We start from the raw sequence: 19,010 nt of genomic DNA on the forward strand, positions 1-19,010 counted from the left end.
AGTTGTATTGAGACAAAGAACCCTCTTACTAAAAAAACTAGACAACTTTGCTCTTTCCCTCTCAGAGATGGGGACATTTGTCAGATCTTTCCAAAATTTAGTAGAAACACCATTATAAGAAGCCTTAGTGACATAATCAGCCAATTTTGAACCCCACAAAGATTCCAATGTTGATTGTGCCCCAGATAGTTGTGGAGAGCACTTGATTGGAGGATGTCCATTACACGAATCCGACCAAAAGAGAGATTTGTCCCCTGAGTTGACTACCTAGGACAAGTGAGTTAATAACACCTCTCTTCTTTTCACCATAAAATTCCACATAGCAGAGCCTTTCAAAGGGTTCCTCATTGTGAATATTCGTTCAGGATCATTCGAGTCCAAATACTTGATTCTAAATACCCTAGCCCAAAGAGCTGAAGGTTTCTCATAATACTTCCATGCCAACCTGACTCCCAAACAAATATTCCTCTCATGCATATTATGGAATTTTTAAATTATTATCTTTATTAATATTTAAATTTTTATATATTTTGGCTTTGTATTTAGTTTATTCTATTTTAGTTTCTAATTTAGATCTAAGTTCACACTTCATTTTAATTATTTATATCATTTTATTAAATTAAAAATAATAACTAAAATTCATTTAAATTAATTTAATTTAATTTAAAATTATTTGTCTTATTAAAAATTTAATTATTGAATAATAATTTTTTTTTGAATTTTTATTCTAATTTATTTAATAAATCTAGATTTTCTCTCTCTCCATCTTACTCTCTTTATCTCCCCTATTATTTATCCTTATCTCTCCCTACATCTCTCTCTTTCTCTTTTTTGCCTCTATCTTTCCTACTTTATCTATCTATCTCTCTATCTCTCCCTCTTTATATCCCTATTTATCCCCTATTCTCCCCCTCTCTCCATATCAGTCCCTCTTTTTATATCTCTCTATTTTTCTATCATCTCTATATCCTTCTCTGTCATGTATATACTATTTGTTTCTCCCTTCTTATCTTTACCCCTCCCTCTCTTTCTTCCTCTCTCTATTACCTCCTCTATCTCTCACTCTTTCTTCCTCTATCTCTATCTTCCCATCTCTCCCTCTCCCTCTTACCTCCTTTATGCCATTTTTCTTTCTCTCTTATTCACTTTTTCTTCCCTACTCTCTCTATATATCTCTCCACCTCTCACTATATATAACTTCTTATATCATTAGCTTTATTTCTCCTTGTCTCCCTCTCACTCAAATCCTCTTTCCTTCCATCCGTTACCCTCTATTTTTCCCAAGTTATGTCTAATTCATTATTTTTCATTTATATCCATCTCCCTGCTTATATTTATCCCTCTTTCTTCCTCTCTCCATATCATTTCATGTTTTTATATCTCTCGACTCTATTTACCCTCTATTTCTCTTCCATCCCCCCCCCCTCCATCTCTACCTATAAATATTCCACTATCTATCTATTTCTCTCTCTCTAACTTATATATGCACTTGCCTAATTTCTCCCTCCCTATATCAAACTCTATATCTATGTCTCCATCTATCTTTCTCTCTCATATAACACTCCTTATTTCTTTCTTCCTATCTCTATCTCTCTATTTCCCCCCTCTCTATCTCACTCTTCCACTATTTATACAACTCTTTATTACTTATTTCCATCACCTTCTTTCTCTCACCCTTTTCCCTTCTATCTCTATCTCCCTCTTCCCCTCCCTCTATATCTCATTATCTATACCTCTCTTATTCACTCCATCTCTCTTACTCTATAACTCAATTTATTTATCTCTCACGCTATCTATTTACATACACATCTCTCTCTCATTAATCTATCACTTTTTATCTAGATATTTCTCTACCTATATCTCCCTATCTCTTTCCCTATCTCTTTATATATATATATATATATAGATATTGGGCTATCTCTACCTCTATGTCTCTCTCTCCATCCCTCCTCTACCTATTTCTCTCCCTTTGTCTTCCTATATATCTCCATCTCTCATCATTTCTCTCTCCCTCTCTCTATCTCCCTCCATCTCTCCATCTCGATTTGTGCATATCTACTTCTCTTTATTTGTCTACCTCCCTATATATTTCTCCCTCTCTTACTCTCTTTATATCTACTTATATCTCTATCACTCTATCTTACCATCTATATCTCTCTCTATATCTCCCTCTTCTTCATCTGTATCTCTCTATCTCTTCATGCCCCTCGTATCTCTCTCTATATTTAACTCTCCCTTTACTTATCTCTACCTATCTATCTATTTCTCTCTCTCTTCTACTCTAGCTCTATCATCCTCTCTCCCCCTCTATCTCTTAATATATCTCCCCTTGTCCATCCATCTCTCTCCCACTACCTTGTCATCTCTCTCTATCTCCCATATTTTTCATTTCATCTCTCCATCTCTCTCTACTAATGTATCTCCCTCTCTTAAATACCTATCTCTATATATCATTAAATATATCTATCTTCATCTTTATATCATTCTCATATTCTCTCATCTCTCTCTCCCTCTATATTTCCCTTTCATCTCTATATTTCCCTTTCTCTTCTCCTTTTTTATCCATCTCCTTCTCTCCATATCCCTCTCCTTCATCTCCATATCTATCTCTATCTTCCTCTCTATCTTTATCTCCTTATCTCTCTCTCTCTCTTACCCCCTCTATCTCTCAATCTCTTCCTATTACAAACATAGCACCAAACTATTCATAATGTTTAGCTTAATTATCTTCCTAATTTAGAGGTCTTGTTTTCATCATGTTTGGATCCTTGTAAGTGGATACATTGTTGAATTGAAGCAATCACTTTTCATTGAGCTCTTCATTGCACAGATATCATGTGCTACACATATTTATACAAAAAACAGACCAAAAATTTTCCTTGTTTACCTTCCAACCCTCTATGGCATACCGATTACACACTAAGGTGTGATTCCTAGTTTTATAATAACTTAACATAGGATTTCTACTAAACCGTTTTAAGGATGGTAAATCCTTGTCATATTTTCTTAAAATTCATGTAATCAAAAAGTTTTAACAAAAATTTTAATTAGATGGGGCAGCCAAGGGGAACCCTGGGCCCACTAGATATGGGGGAGTGGTTCATGGTCACAATGGTAGATTTGTCTCAGTGGTGGCATTACCTTTGGGAACCCATAAAAGCACTATGCCAAGGATATGGCTGCCTACATTGGTATAAAGTTGGCTATGAGGGAGAACTATAAAAGAATATGCCTGGAAAGTTATTCCCTAAACATCGTTAAATGTCTTATTGGCTCAAAAATCCCTATTTATACTATAAACACATCAATCAAAGATACTTTAGGGATGCTAAGGTCCCTTGATAATTTTAAAATTTCCCATGTCTTTAAAGAAGGAAATAAAGTGGTTGATGGTTTGTCCAATCTTGGAGTCAAGTAGACTAGTAATAAGTAGTGAGGGACCCATGATCTTATCCCTGCAAATATTAATATCCTCGTGTATGATGATAGACATATGTTAATTTGGGGGCTATCTAGGTCTTAATTATGCAATATTTTTTGCAAAAGTGGAAGAAAGTGATGAGGTATCCACATCATAACGTTATCGAGAAAGGTAAGTTTTATTTTCTTTCCAACTCTAGAATTTTTCTTTTTCTCTAATGTATTCTGAGGCCCATTGGCCTCCTATAGGGAGCTCACAGATTAGCTTGTAGGTCAAATATAGGTGGTGATCGAAATAGACAGGAACCCACTTCACATGAGAAACGGAGGAATAATACTGAGTTGTGGGATGAGGTCTTAGATAAAGGGATTACTCCCTACATTGAAAAACTTCACAACCATGACTCTAGAGATACTCATATTTTATCAAGAGTTGGAAGAATGGAACTTTATAGGTGTTTGGAGGAGAATTCATGGTTTATGAAATCATAATTGTCCAGGTCACTAGGATGCTCATGGATGGGAGAAAATTCTATAGGGATAGGAAAGCCACGAAGGAAGCCCTTGAGATTTTATTCCAAAACAATGAGAGGGATAAAGTTTGTTGAACAAAGGATGGAGGATACAATAGTGAGGACCTCAAGTTTCTGTGGGCATATATCGTTGAGGTAATCATGAGGTACATAACCTTAGATGGTCTCTTTAAGAGTATTTTTGCCTATCACTTTACTATTTTGAATCATTTCAGGCATGATAGGTGTATTTATATTTTATTTTACCTACTTTCTTCTTTGGGAAATAGTATTAATATGTATTTGAAAAAGTAGAGCTCCCTTGTTCCTGGTGAGGGGTTAATCCTTATGATTATGGAGCATGCAAAATGTCTCAAGATTAGGTTGCAGTCCTCAAACTCTAAAAAGAATAGCATCCATTGTGTCCAGAATGTCCATTGGTATTATACTAATGAGTCCATGGAGTCAGAGTCCTCTGATGAAGAGGTTTTCCACCTAGGTACCTATAAAAAACCTAACAAGGACTTTACTAATGGAAAGGGGTATGAAACTGACAAGGAAAACTCAGATAAGGGAGACTCTAATTATATCCCATTTCAGGAGTTGTTCCTAACCCATTAAGCCCTAGCTTTGGTAAGAAAGGAAAGGAATGTGTGCCCCTGAGACCCTTAGGTCAAAGAAATTAAATTGAGAAGGGCTATGTGTCAATCTGGAAAATAAAATTTTGTTCCCCCCTTCTAGATTCCACTAAAGAAAACAAGGTCGTCAAGAAGAAGAAACATAAGGGCAACAAAGCTAATTGTGACTCACCAAGGTTTGATGAAGAACAACAAGATATGGACATCTGAATTGAAATCCCAATTGAAGTTGTAAAGGGCACCGTAGTGGTTAAGGACATGGGATCCTCAATGGTGGATGTAGGGGATGGGGAAAAAGTGGTGAAGGAAGTGATGAATGGATAAAACAATTTCTTCAAGTGGGTGGTGTCGAAAATTTTTGGGCTGAAATATAAATTTAATGACTTGACTATTGGATAAAGCAAAATAAATACCCCCTCCTTGGATAATATGGACAATTTGATGGAACTCACTAAGAAGTTGGTTATGGATGTGAAGGCTATGAAAGTTTGACCATGAAGAGAAAATCATGAACCTTGAGATGTCATTCTAAAAGCTCAATGAGCAACTAAGAATGGTTATTATTGATAGGAGGACAACCATGACAAACGACATAGAGGGCCTTTAGAGACGTAATGAAAAAGTGAAATCCCTCAATATTTCACCCTCGGCTACTCATGAATCCCCTTCTATTTCGGTATGTTGCAAAGGAAAGAAGTAAAAATTTCCTAATCTGGAGTGTGATACTCAAGCCACTCAGGGATCTTCGGCTCGCACTCGCAACAGGCACAATGTTGAGTAGGTGAATTACAACATTATAGAGGATTTAACAAAGATTAATAGGAATGTTCTTGGTAAAAATGTTAAGTCTATCCAAATGCTAAACAATATCATGTAGTTTTCTGGGTCATTTGACCCTGTTTTGTTTTGTTGTGTTACTATTGGCCCATTGTGGCTTTGAGTCTAGTTTATCCTTGTGACTAGTTTTTTTTTCTGGGTTTTGGAGCCCTATAAAACCTATTTTAATCTAATCAAAAATGAAATCTTTAATTAAAAAAATTATAAATTATATTATTGTATGTAATTTTTCTATTTTTTCTTATTGATCAAAGCTGAATAATTTTTTTTAATAATGTAACATCAATTTTGTAGTGAGCCATATTTAGTCCTATCTATGCAAGAATAATTTTCTAACAATTTGACATTACATTTGTAGCAGGCCATTTTTGAAAATCTACATAGCAAGGGGTGGGTGAGAACTATTTGGTGAGGAGAAAAAGGAAAAGGGGAAGGATGATGTGGTGAGTTTGCTACTCTTTGAGTTTGTGATTTTGGTCTCTTTGAGGGCACCTACCTATGCTAAATTTTGTATGGAATTTCTATTCATTTTTCCTAAGATTCAAGAGGATGTGTGTCATAGTGGCAGGGTTGGTACCTTCTTTGGCTCCACCTTATCACCTAAAAAGGTTATTAGTGGGCATGCTCATAGGATTGGGTCCCCTCCTACCTCGATGTCTATTAATCCCCCCTTCAAATGCTAGAAGGATTTGTTAAATAGTAGCTAGTTTACACCCATAGACAGAGTGTCGATTGATAGATCTGAGAATAGTAAGTGTGTGAATATTAAGAATTCCTCCCTTATTCATTCTTTTGTCAAAATAGAGAATGCCTTGGAACAAAATTTCATGTGGAGACACCTAGAGATTTCTTCTATTTGTAAATGTGTTGTGGCCAAATGGGCCATCAAGGGTAGTGTATTGGATTTGACACTTCCTAAAGGCACCTTTTATTTCTCATTTTCTCTCAAAGGGGATAGCATTCTTATCCTTTCTCTAGGCCCCTATTTTCTGGGCAAGTAGTAGCTTCTTCTTTGTAAATGGTGTCTTGGGTTTAAGACTCAGTCCTAGCTATCTGGTGCTATCCTAACTTAGGTTCACCTCCCTAGCCTACTCATGGAGTTTTGGGATGAAGAGATAATTGTTAGGATAGCCAACTCATTTGGATAATTTATTTCCTTGGATACTATCACTAAGAATAGGTCAATATTAGTCTATGTAGGTTTGTATATGGGTATTATTCCTAGCATGACTCTTCCTATCTCCATTGACCAAAAGTCATCTTGGTGCTTGGTCCCAGCCGATGGAATATGAAAATCCTATTCTTTTCTATTAGCTCTATTCATTGGTTTGTCACCTCTCTAATAAATACCCTATTGAAATATGAAATCCTTCATTTAAGGTGAAGGGTAAGAGGCCTGCAAAGTCTTCTTCTATTATAAAGAATTCTAATCTAGCCTCAAATTCCTATAAGGAGACTTCTCCTCAGGTTAAAAAGGATTTGACTAAGTTAGGTGGTGTGATTGTGTTCCCTCTAGCTCCAGTTGTTGGGTGAGCCCCTACTCTCCCTAGGTTGGGCCTTTCCCCCCTGAAGTCTCGCTAGAAGTGATAATCCCTCTTCCAAATCTAGAGTGTGAAGAGGAGGCGTTGGAATCCCCCACGAAGTTTCAAACAATGGCTCAATCTTCCTAGGTGATGGATGTAGTCCCATTTGATCATCAGAGCTCATCTCTGAAGCATAATACTCTAGGGATGTTTCTTGGTTTTATGTCCCCCATTTTTATCTCCCCTATCTAAGGGTGGCTCCTTTGGATTCATATTGTAGGTTTTGTGGCTGTTCTTTAGAGTCTCCTTAGAATCCTATCTAGGAGAAATATTCCTTGTTTGGTGTGGCTAGTGTCGGTAGTCCTTCTTTGGCAAGTGGTAGAAACATGACTTATGTGGGGAGGGATGCAAAGGTTAGTAGAAATTTTGTAAAGGAACTGAGGTAGTCAAATGTGACTCATAATATGACCAATGGTTACCAAAGTACTATGGAGTAGTTATGATACTACCATACTTCCAGATGAAGATACTCTCCTAGAATAATAGGGACTTAATGGTTCCCATAAATAGATCCTAGTAAAGGAATTAATGAAAGATATCTTGCTTCTTCAAGAAACTAAAATGAGTTTAGATTCCTAACTAAAGGTTGGTAACTTCATTTTCATTTTCTCCAATGCTTGTTCTTTGAACGTAGAGGGCACTTTTGGAGACGTTGCTATTTTGTGGAAACCCTATTCACTTGTCAAAACTCTACGATTTAAAGATAAGGGCTTCCAGTTTATTGATTTTTTTAATAATATAGATAACTTGGAGGAATGGAAACTCATGAATATTTATGTTCCTAACAATACTATTGTTAGAAGAGAGATTTGTGATTCACTCCTCTGTCAGTAGTTGTCCTTCCAAGATTCTAATTAGATAGTGATGGGAGACTTCAACTCGGCACTTTTCGCCATAGAGAAGTTAAGTTGTCCCTAATTTCTATGATAGTATGCAGGAATTTGATTGTTTTTTGGCCAATACAAATTTTTGTGACTTGGATTTGGAATATGTGAATTATATGTGGTCAAATCTCTATTGTAGAATTAGCCTTATTCAAGTCTGCCTAGATCGGTGTGCAGTTTCCTCCTCTTAGAATATTCTTGGTTGTTGTCATCTCACATCCTAGATTCATTTCAGCTTGGACCACTACCCTATCTTAAGCACAATGGGATTCTACTAGTCCCAGACATCATTTTCCCTTTCATTTTGAGATCATGTGGTCACATTTCTCTAATTTGAAAGATCTTGTGGTCTTATAGTGTAATGTATATGTTGATGGTACTGCCATGTTTAGAGACTCTCATAAGCTAGATCTCTTTAAAAACAATTTCTGCCCATGGGGCAAGTCTTTCTTTGGTAATATCTTTGAGCAGAAAAAGTACCTAAAGTTTTAGATCAACTTGATTAAGAAAGAGATGGAGATCTTAAGGGAATCCTCAGACAAATTGACAATGGATATATCCCTCCTAGCTGACCTTCATAATCTAGTTGTCAAAGAAAATCTCTACTAGAAGCAGAGATCTAGTGTGCAATCGGTTTAGGAAGGTGATAGGAATACTAAATTCTTCCACCTATCAGCTAGTAGTCACAAAAGAAGAAACATTATCCAAGAACTGATTGGAGTGGCTAGAACCTCCTACTCTAAGATTGAAGATACAAATACTTAACTGCCAACCTCCTTAGGAGCCTGAGATTTTTGAAGCCTCTAATAGACTAATTTAGGCTATTCAAAACATTATTGATCAGGAAGACCTAATTTTCTTGGAGATAAATTTCTCTGCTGAGGAAGTGAAGGAAGCATTAGTGAGTTATGAGTTGCTTATGAGCGAGTTGCTTAAATAGGAAAAGTTGTGTAGGTGCAAGTATAGGTGTAAGTGTAGGTGGTGTTAAGGTAATTATGTTATCTCGGTTGTCCCAGTCATTTGAAATAATCTTCATATCACCATTTTCTAACAAAAAATATGTTGTCCTGGTTGTCCCGGTCATTTGAAATAATCTTCAAATCATCATTTTCTAACAAAAATTATGTTGTCCCGGTTGTCCCGGTCGTTTAAAATAATCTTTAGATCATCATTTTCTAACAAAAATTATGTTGTCCCCCTAGGCAATGTGTTTCAAATAACTGTATATATTGTCGATTAGTGAAGGTTAAGTCCAGGCAGTCTTTTCTTTTGGACCCTTCAAATCCCCAGGCCCTGATGCGTTTTCCCTTTCTTCTTCCAAGATACTAGGACATTGTGGGACTGAACATCATTTTGGATTCGAAATAATTTATGTCTTCAACCTCGATGCTAATAGAGTTTAACAAAACCTTCATTGTCTTAGTCCCCAAAAATTTGGGATCCAATCACATGTCTGAGTTCAAACCTATAAGCCTCTGCAATACTCTATATAAAATATTTTCAAATCTCATTATCAAATGTCCCAATACTTTTCTAAGGAAGTTTATTCATTGAAATCAAAAGAGATTTGTTCCTAGTTGTCAAATCTCTGATGTTGTTCTTTTTGTCCATGAAATCATCCATTCTATGGAGAATAATCACAAAGAGGGTATGGTCTTGAAGTTGGATATCTCAAAATCCTATGTTGTGGTTTCATTGCCTTTTCTCTCAATAGTCCTAAGTAAATTTAGTTTTAGAGGGAAATTTTTAAAATTATTGGAGGCCTGTTTTAAATCTCCATCATATTTGGTTATGGATAATGGTTCTCCTCAATGTTTTTTCTCAGTGTATGAGGGCCTTAGGTGTGGCGATCGTATCTCTCCTTATCTTTTCATTCTTATGGTTGATGTTCTAGTCTACCACATTAATAAGTATGTTATTCAAGGTTGCCTTAAAAGGTATTAAGCTCTCTTCTCATCCTTTTGTTATTACTCATCAATAATTTGTGAATGATACTCTACTAATTGGTTCTATCTCAGTGGTAGAAGCTAGAGGATAATTCTCCATTCATTTAGACTATCCTAGTGCTTCAAGAAAAAGACCCAACTTCAACAAGAGTGGTCCACTCTTCATGAATATCCCCCATAATATCCAAATTTGTATTTCAAGGATTTTGAATTGCCTGATTGCTAGCTTCTCATCTTCTTACTTAGGTTTGCCTTTGATTGTTGAGAAGGTGTAGGAGTTAGTCTAGACTAGACTGTTGGCATTATGTGAACCGGCATGGCATTATGTAAACCGGCATGAAGACATAATGATATTGTATGTTGTCATTGATGTCAATATGAGACATGGTGTGAACCGGCACATGTGATAGGTGAAGAGAGAGAGGAACCAGCATATGTATGAGTCAGTTTATATGCCAAAGTGAAGCGGGATATTTGTTTAAGGTGAACCGGCATGTAGTTATGGGAACCGACACATGGAAGCATTGTATGACTACCGGTTGGTAGGAAGCTTCCACTTCAGGATTTTCGGTTGGAGTACCTCAAGTCTGTGTGACTCAATCGGTGATCTTTGTGTGATGAGTTAGCAGTATGATGGAGGACAGATCATGTTGCCATGTAAGCTCTGTGTGCATGAAGGATCTTGCATGAAGATGACTATTCCTATCTACCTCGGGAATGTGCGAAGTTTGTCAAACGGTGATAATGTGTGATGGGTTATCAGATGCCATGAAATCGGTGGATAATGGATGATGGAGAATGTCTTGAGATCGATTCAAGATTGTTGCATTTAATGCAGTATGATTCAATGGTCAGGACAGAACTGTTTAAATTGCTTAACCTAACAGGTTTAGGGTTTAGGGTTTTTTCTACCGACCTGTATGTTTCCTATAAGGTCGATGTTGTGTTTCTTTCTAAGGTTGTTGGCAAAAGTTGTGAGTGTGTATCCAAGGGAAGTGATATGTAATTCTTGCCAGACCAAAGGAGAGAAGAGATACCTGCAAAGTGAAAGTGCAAAAGGAAAAGAGGAGCCTAAACGGATCTGCATTAGCATTAAGTACTATTAACAGATCATTGTAATTCCTATTGATCTCTAACCACTTCAATAGTTGTAAAATCCCCTAACAGGGTAACCTTAACTAGATTGATTCAAAATCCCTTAAATCGGGTGGTCCTAATAGGCTTGATTCAAATCCCTTAACCAGGTAACTCGAGGCTAATGAGTTCTCAGAAGCTATAGAGCTTAGGAGATCCTTTCAGCTATTGAGTTCTTGAAATCCTCTAATAAGGTGACCCTACCAGGTTTAACCCTTAACCAGGTATCCCTTAACCGGGTGATCCCTAACAGGATCGGTTCCTAGTAGAACCTATTGTAATGTCTTTAACCGGACAAGGCTCCTAACAGAGTGGACTTCTAAAGAGTTCAAAAAGTAGCTTGTGGGTATTCATCCCCACCATTGTTTTTCTCAGTTGGGTTTCCACGTGAAAAATATGTGTGTCATGTGAAATGCTTTTGTCTTGTGATGCTTTGTTTTACCTGTTAAGCATATGAAGGTTCTATGTTTTATGCCTGTCTATAAAACATATTGAGCTCACTGTTGTGAAGATCTGATGGTTAAGTTTACCTATTTATGCATGAGAATATAATGATACTGTAGTATTGAGTGAAGAGGGTAGCTTATTGAGTGACCAGTTCATGACTGATTGAGCTGTACTGGATGTTATTGGTTGCACTCTGTTTTACCGGTATCCCTGTTTGTCAATCATTTGGGGTATTTGTTGTCAAACTGGTTTTGGACTATATTTGTGTTTGTACTGATTCACCCCCCCCTCTCAGTACCAGTTTGGTACTCGTGGTTCATCATTGAGTTATCAATTGGTATCAGAGAACTCCAGGTCCTCTATGTTGTAAGCTTAACCGCTTGAGGAAAAGATCCTAGTCAAATGATGAAGAGGGAAGGTCCAAAGTTTAACAAGGAAAATTTTGGTATATGGAAAGACAGGATGAAGATATTCATCAAAAACATGGGTGTTCAACACTAGAGTGATGTTGAAAATGTATATGTTGTTCCTACTGGTACTCTCACCGATGACCAAAAGAGAGAGATACAAGAAAATGGGCAAGTCATGGAAGCCCTCATCAGTAGTCTATCTGACATTGAGTTTATTGATGTTCAGGACAAGGCAAATCCCAAAGAGGTATGGGATGCTCTTGAAAATATTTATGGTGGTGATGAGCATGTAAAACAGGCTAAGGAAGAAAGCCTGAGAGGGAAATTTGAAGGAATGCAGATGGTTGAAGGAGAGACCATTTAGCAGTATGGAATAAGAATCAAAACAGTTGTTGGAGAAATAAAAAGTGCAGGTGGCAAAATAGAAGATTCCACTATGGTAAGTAAAGTCCTAAGATCCCTATTGCCAGTCTATGCAATAAGGGTCACTGCTATTTAGGAGCTAAGATCAATAGACAAGTCTAAGGTGTCCTTGGACTCCATCATAGCCAAGTTGATAGCCTATGAACTGAATAGTTTTGATGGCAGTGTTCAAAAGAGAGAATTAGCTTTTAAAGCCTCTACTATACCATCTAGAAAAGGAAAAGAGCCTAGCACTAGTGGGGAACCTAATCAGAACGGAGAAATGAAGGATGAAGAGTTTCTGATGGAATTTGAAGCTCTTCTTGCTAGGAGATTTCCAAAAGGGATGAGTAAATACAAAGGTAAGCTCCCTTTGAAATGTTTCTCCTGTAACCGGATAGGACATATTGCTATTAACTGTCCCAATAGTGACAACAAGGATAAACTGAAAAGGTTCAAGAAATTCAAAGGAGGAAACTGGAGAAACTATTTTGTGGCAGTTGATGAAGGTGTCACAGATGAGGAATCAGAAGATGAAGAGAATGAAGATATTGTGTTTTTTGCTATAAAGGAAGATGTGGCAGACAAGAAGGCTCTTGTCTCCTGGTTTGATAATTTCAATGAGTGGATCATTGATAGTGGTTGTTCTCACCATATGACTAGTGATCAGAGCAAGTTTCTATCCTTAGAGGAGTATGATGGTGGTGTGGTTTGCTTTGGAAATGATGCACCATGCATGATCAAAGGCAAAGGGTCCATCTCTTTGAATGGAAAGAGTAGTGCTAACAATGTGTACTGGGTTGATGGTCTCAGACACAACCTTCTAAGTGTTGCACAGCTAAATGACAGTGGCCTCACTCTAAAATTCAAGAATGGAGATTGCAGAATCAAGGGAAAAGATGGTAAATTGGTGGCCACTGGCATGCAGACTAAAGGTAACTTATTTCATTTGAATGCAAATATAAGTACATGTCTTATGGCTAAGCTTGATGATAGTTGGATATGGCATAGGAGACTCTGCCATGTAAACTTTGATAACATTGTAAAGGCTAGTAAGATCAAGGCAGATAGAGGGTTGCCAGTGTTGAGCAAACTAGACAATACCTTATGCAGAGAGTGTCAGTTGGGGAAAATGTCTTCCTCAACCTTTAAAGGTAAATCTTTCACTGCTGACAACTTTCTTGATCTTGTGCATACTGATTTATGTGGTCCTATGAAAACTAGAAGTGTGCAGGGTGATAGGTACTTCATGATTCTCATTGATGACTGCTCAAGAATGATGTGGGCCACATTCTTGAAAGACAAGTCTGAAGCCTTTGTGAAATTCAAAGATTTCAGAGCATTAGTGGAGAGGGAAAGTGGCAAAAGGATCAAGTGTCTCAGAACTGATCAAGGAGGGGAATTCACTTCTGGTGAATTCAACAAGTATTGTGAAGAATTTGGCATCAAGAAATAGCTGTCTGCCCCTCAGACTCCATAGAAGAATGGCCTAGTAGAGAGGAATAACCGGATGGTGGTTGAAGCAACTAGAACCATGTTGATTCAAGGAAAGGTAGCTCCTCACACCTTTTGGAGAGAAGCGGTGAGCACTGCAGTCTACACTATGAACCGGGTACTCATCAAAAAGGGTAAGGACAAAACTCCTTATGAGTATTGGACCGGTAAGACACCTATGGTTAACTACTTTAAGGTATTTGGTAGAAAATGTTACATCAAGAGGAGTGAACATCAGGGCAAATTTGAAGCTAAATGTGATGAGGGAATATTTCTAGGATATTCCACCAAGAGTAAAGCTTTCAAGTGCTACAACAATAGGACTCAGAGAATTATGGAAAGCATCAATGTAAGAGTTGATGAATCCTATGAGAAGACTGAGGAAACCGGCAATGAGCAAGCTATAAATGAACTGGTTGCAACCTTCTGGGAACCGGTTTTCAGTCAACCAAGTACCAGTAACAGTGTTCCTGAACCGGCGAATGTTGATACTGATGAAGATGAGGATGAAGAAGAAAAGCAAGAAGAACCAGTTAAGACCATTCCTCGGTATGTGAAGTTGAATCATGATCCCAAGCAGATCATAGGTGATAAGGATGCAGGAATCCTTACTAGAAGAAAGATCAGAGAAAACTCATGTATGATCTCTGAATTCGAGCCTAAGTCATTCAAAGAGGCTCATAAAGATGAAGACTGGATCAAGGAAATGGAAGAACTTGACCAGATAGAGAAAAATGGTACATGGTCCTTGGTACCTAGACCAGAGCATCAAAATGTCATTGGCACCAAATGAGTGTTTAGAAATAAGTTGAATGAGGATGGCACTGTGATTAGGAATAAAGCCAAATTGGTATGCAAAGGATATGCTCAAGAAGAAGGAGAAGACTATGGGGAAACCTTTGCTCCTGTAGCCAGATTGGAAGGAGTTCGTATGCTTCTTACATATGCAGCTTTTAAGAGGTTCAAGGTATATCAAATGGATATAAAATCTGCATTCCTAAATGGTGTACTTGAAGAGGAGGTGTATATTGAGCAACCAAATGGGTTTGCCCTATCTGAAGACAGTGACATGGTATGTAGGCTACATAAAGCATTATATGGTCTAAAGCAAGCACCTAGGGCATGGTATGAGCACCTACATTCCCATCTTGTGAAGATTGGATTTGAGAGAACAAGTGAAGATAGCAATATCTAGTTGAAGTCTGAAGGAGATCAGATCCTGATTTGTGAAGTTTTTGTTGATGACATCATCTTTGGTGGAGATGACAAGAAGAGTCATGAGTCATGAGTTTGCTGATGAGATGAAGAAAGAGTTTGAGATGTCACTCATAGGGGAGATTAAGTTCTTCATTGGACTATAGATCTAGCAGATGGAAGATGGAATCTTCATCACTCAGTCCAAATATGTCAAAGAGGTGTTGAAGACTTTTGGCATGGAAGATAGCAAACCAGTTGGTACACCGATGGTGACTGGTTGCAAATTGACAAAAGAGGATGATTCTGCACTGGTTGATGAGAAGGAATACCGATCAATGATTGGTAAGTTGCATTATGTAGTGCATAGCAGACCAGATATTGCACATGCAGTTGGCATTACTGCAAGATTCCAAAAGAGTCCAAGAGAATCTCACTTGATTGCAGTCAAGTGGATTCTTAGGTATCTGAAGGGAATAGTTGACTATGGATTGTGGTACCCATACAGCAATAATTTCAATCCGAAAGTGTTCATAGATGCTGATTGGGCAATTAATGTGGATGAGCGGAAAAGCTCAATCGGTGATGCATTCTTTCTCGGTGGTAGACTGGTCTCATGGATGAGTAAAAAGCAGAGTTGTATCTCTTATTCTACAACGGAAGCGGAGTATTTTGCAGCTTTCATGAACTGCACTCAAACAATCTGGATGAAGCATGTACTGGAAGGCTTCAAGATCCCTATATCTGAACCGGTAAGCATATTCTATGATAACACAAGTGCTATCAATATATCAACGAATCCGGTTTTACATTCTAGAACCAATAATTTTGAGCTTAAGTATCATTTCTTGAGGGAAAAGGTTCAGAATAAAGAGATTGCACTGGAGCATGTGTCCAGTAAGGAGTAGTTAGCAGACATATTCACCAAGCCTCTCCCAAAGACAACATTTGTGCATTTGAGAGATGAATTAGGGGTATTTCCCCTTCAGGAGGTGAAATAAAAGTGATTGTTCCACATCAGTCAGGTACTGGAAAGACAAATTTTTGGTTGATTGGAGTGTTGAAGGATGCTACTCCTCAGGGGAAGCAACATGATGAAACAGTGATGATTGTACCTCCACTTTGGCATTGTTGTCAAAGGGGGAGAAGGAGTGAAGCTGAAAAATATCTGCAACAAATGGGGAGAAGATGTGAATCAGAGAAGATATCTTTTGTATATTGACATCAATGCCAAAGGGGGAGATTGTTGGCATTATGTGAATCGGCATGGCATTATGTAAACTGGCATGAAGACATAATGATATTGTATGTTGTCATTGATGTCAATATGAGACATGGTGTGAAGCGGCACATGTGATAGGTGAAGAGAGAGAGGAACCAGCATATGTATGAACTGGTTTATATGCTAAAGTGAAGCGGCATATTTGTTCAAAGTGAGCCAGCATGTAGTTATGGGAACCGGCACATGGAAGCATTGTATCACTACCGGTTGCTAGGTAGCTTCCACTTCAGGATTTCTACTTGGAGTACCTCAAGTCTGTGTGACTGAATCGGTGATCTTTGTGTGATGAGTTAGCAGTATGATGGACGATAGAACATGTTGCCACGTAAGCTCTGTGTGCGTGAAGGATCTTGCATGAAGATGACTATTCCTATCTACCTTGGGAATGTGTGAAGTCTATCAAATGGTGATAACGCGTGATGGGTTATCAGCCACAATGAAATCGGTGGATAATGGATGATGGAGAATGTCTTGAGATCGATTCAAGATTGTTGCATTTAATGCAGTATGATTCAACAGTCAGGATCGAACCGTTTAAACTGCTTAACCTAACAGGTTTAGGGTTTAGGGTTTTTGCTACCAACCTGTATGTTTCCTATAAGGTCGATGTTGTGTGTCTTTCTGAGGTTGTTGGAAAAAGCTGTGAGTGTGTATCCAAGGAAAGTGATACGTAATTCTTGCCAGACCAAAGGAGAGAAGAGATACCTGCAAAGTGAAAGTGCAGAAGGAAAAGAGGAGCCTAAATGGATCTGCATTAGCATTGAGTGTTGTTAATAGATCATTGTAATTCCTATTGATCTCTAACAACTTCAATAGTTGTAAAATCCCCTAACAGGGTAGCCTTAACTAGCTTGATTCAAAATCCCTTAAATCGGGTGGTCCTAACAGGCTTGATTCAAATCCCTTAACCGGGTAACTCGAGGCTAATGAGTTCTAAGAAGCTAAAGAGCTTAGGAGATCCTTTCAGCTATTGAGTTCTTGAAATCCTCTAACAAGGTGACCCTACCGGGTTTAACCCTTAACTGGGTATCCCTTAACTGGGTGATCCCTAACAGGCTCGGTTCCTAGCAGAACCTATTGTAATGTCTTTAACTGGACAAGGCTCATAACAAAGCGGACTTCTAAAGAGTTCAAAAAGAAGCTTGTGGGTATTCATCCCCACTGTGGTTTTTCCTAGTTGGGTTTCCACGTGAAAAATATGTGTGTCATGTGAAATGCTTTTGTCTTGTGATGCTTTGTTTTACCTGTTAAGCATATGAAGGTTCTATGTTTTATGCCTATCTATAAAACATATTGAGCTCACTGTTGTGAAGATCTGATGGTTAAGTTTACTTGTTTATGAATGAGAATATAATGATACTGTAGTATTGAGCTAAGAGGGTAGCTTATTGAGTGACCGGTTCATGACTGATTGAGCTGTACTGGATGTTACCGATTGCACTCTGTTTTACCGATATCCCTGTTTGTTAGTCATTTGGGGTATTTGCTGTCAAACTGGTTTTGGACTTTAATTGTGTTTGTACTGATTCACCACCCCTCTCAGTACCGGTTTGGTACTCGTGGTTCATCATTGAGTTATCATAGACTCCTTGAAAGGTTTTCGAGGAAGTTGGTTGGCTGAAAGGTTATCTTCTAAGTAATGCGAGTTGTAGATGCATAAAAATGACCATATTCCTAAATGAATATTTAATGTTCATTTTATTCTCATTCCTCTATTTTAGTTAAATTTAATTTAATTAAATCACCCACATTCTTCTATTTATTTAAATAAATTATTCAATTTATTTATTTCAATTCACTTAAGCCTTTTTACATCATTTAATTGATCAAATCGTTTTATTTAATTAAAACCCTTCTCTCTACTTTTAATTAAATTCACATTTAATTAAATAGTTTACCCCAATTAAATAGATCTAATTTATTTAAATCCCCAACTTGCAACCAAATTGAAATAAAAAATTTTATTTTAATTAATTCTATTTTCCCTCACCCACTTGCATTTTCCTACATCTCCCACTTGCCTCCTAACCCTATTCCTAATTTCTTCTAGAATCCATCTAATCCTAATCAATTAACCCCAAACCCCTTCATTATACCCTTTCCCTAAATTTGAGGAGGTCACTTCTCAAATTTGGAGTAAAGTCTTCAAAAGGCTTTAAAACCTTTATCCATTCAACAAGCTAACTTGTTGAATGCCCCCAAATTTGGAAGGACTCTTACAAATTTGTCTCCAAAGTCTTCAAACCATTAAAGGTTAACTAACCCTTAGTGGCATGGATAAAGACTTTTTGACTAACTTAACCGCCATCTAACCCAAGGGTTTCATCAAGCATTTATTGTTTTGACCATGGTTATTCTTTTAACCTTTGTACAAGAGTTTACCCCTTGGGTAAAAGCTTTATCCAATCGATAACCATAACCTAACCTTAACCCTTACCTCCTAAGGTAACCATGAGGTCTTCTCAAGCATTTAATGCTTCTTACCTCTCCTCTCAACCAGCATTATGTTGGCAATTGTCACCATTTCATTGGTGAAAATTGAAAACATGGATTGACAACTTTCAAACTTGACCCTTTATTAACTCTTTCAATCCTGACCATCTATTGCCTTATTTTCACTATAAATAGAGCTCTCATTCCTCCATTTGAAAGATCCATGCAAGCTTTAGTATCTCAGTTATGCTCAATTTTATTAACACATCTAGCTTCTCTTTTTTATAGGAATAAATCTAATAATCATTTTAGACTATTTCCTTTATCATTAGCTTAACTCGTAAACTAGTATATCATGTTAGGATAGTATTGCTACTAATCTTGTCATCTTATA

This window comes from Cryptomeria japonica, chromosome 3 (genome assembly GCF_030272615.1).
Source record: "Cryptomeria japonica chromosome 3, Sugi_1.0, whole genome shotgun sequence".
Classification (NCBI taxonomy): domain Eukaryota; kingdom Viridiplantae; phylum Streptophyta; class Pinopsida; order Cupressales; family Cupressaceae; genus Cryptomeria; species Cryptomeria japonica.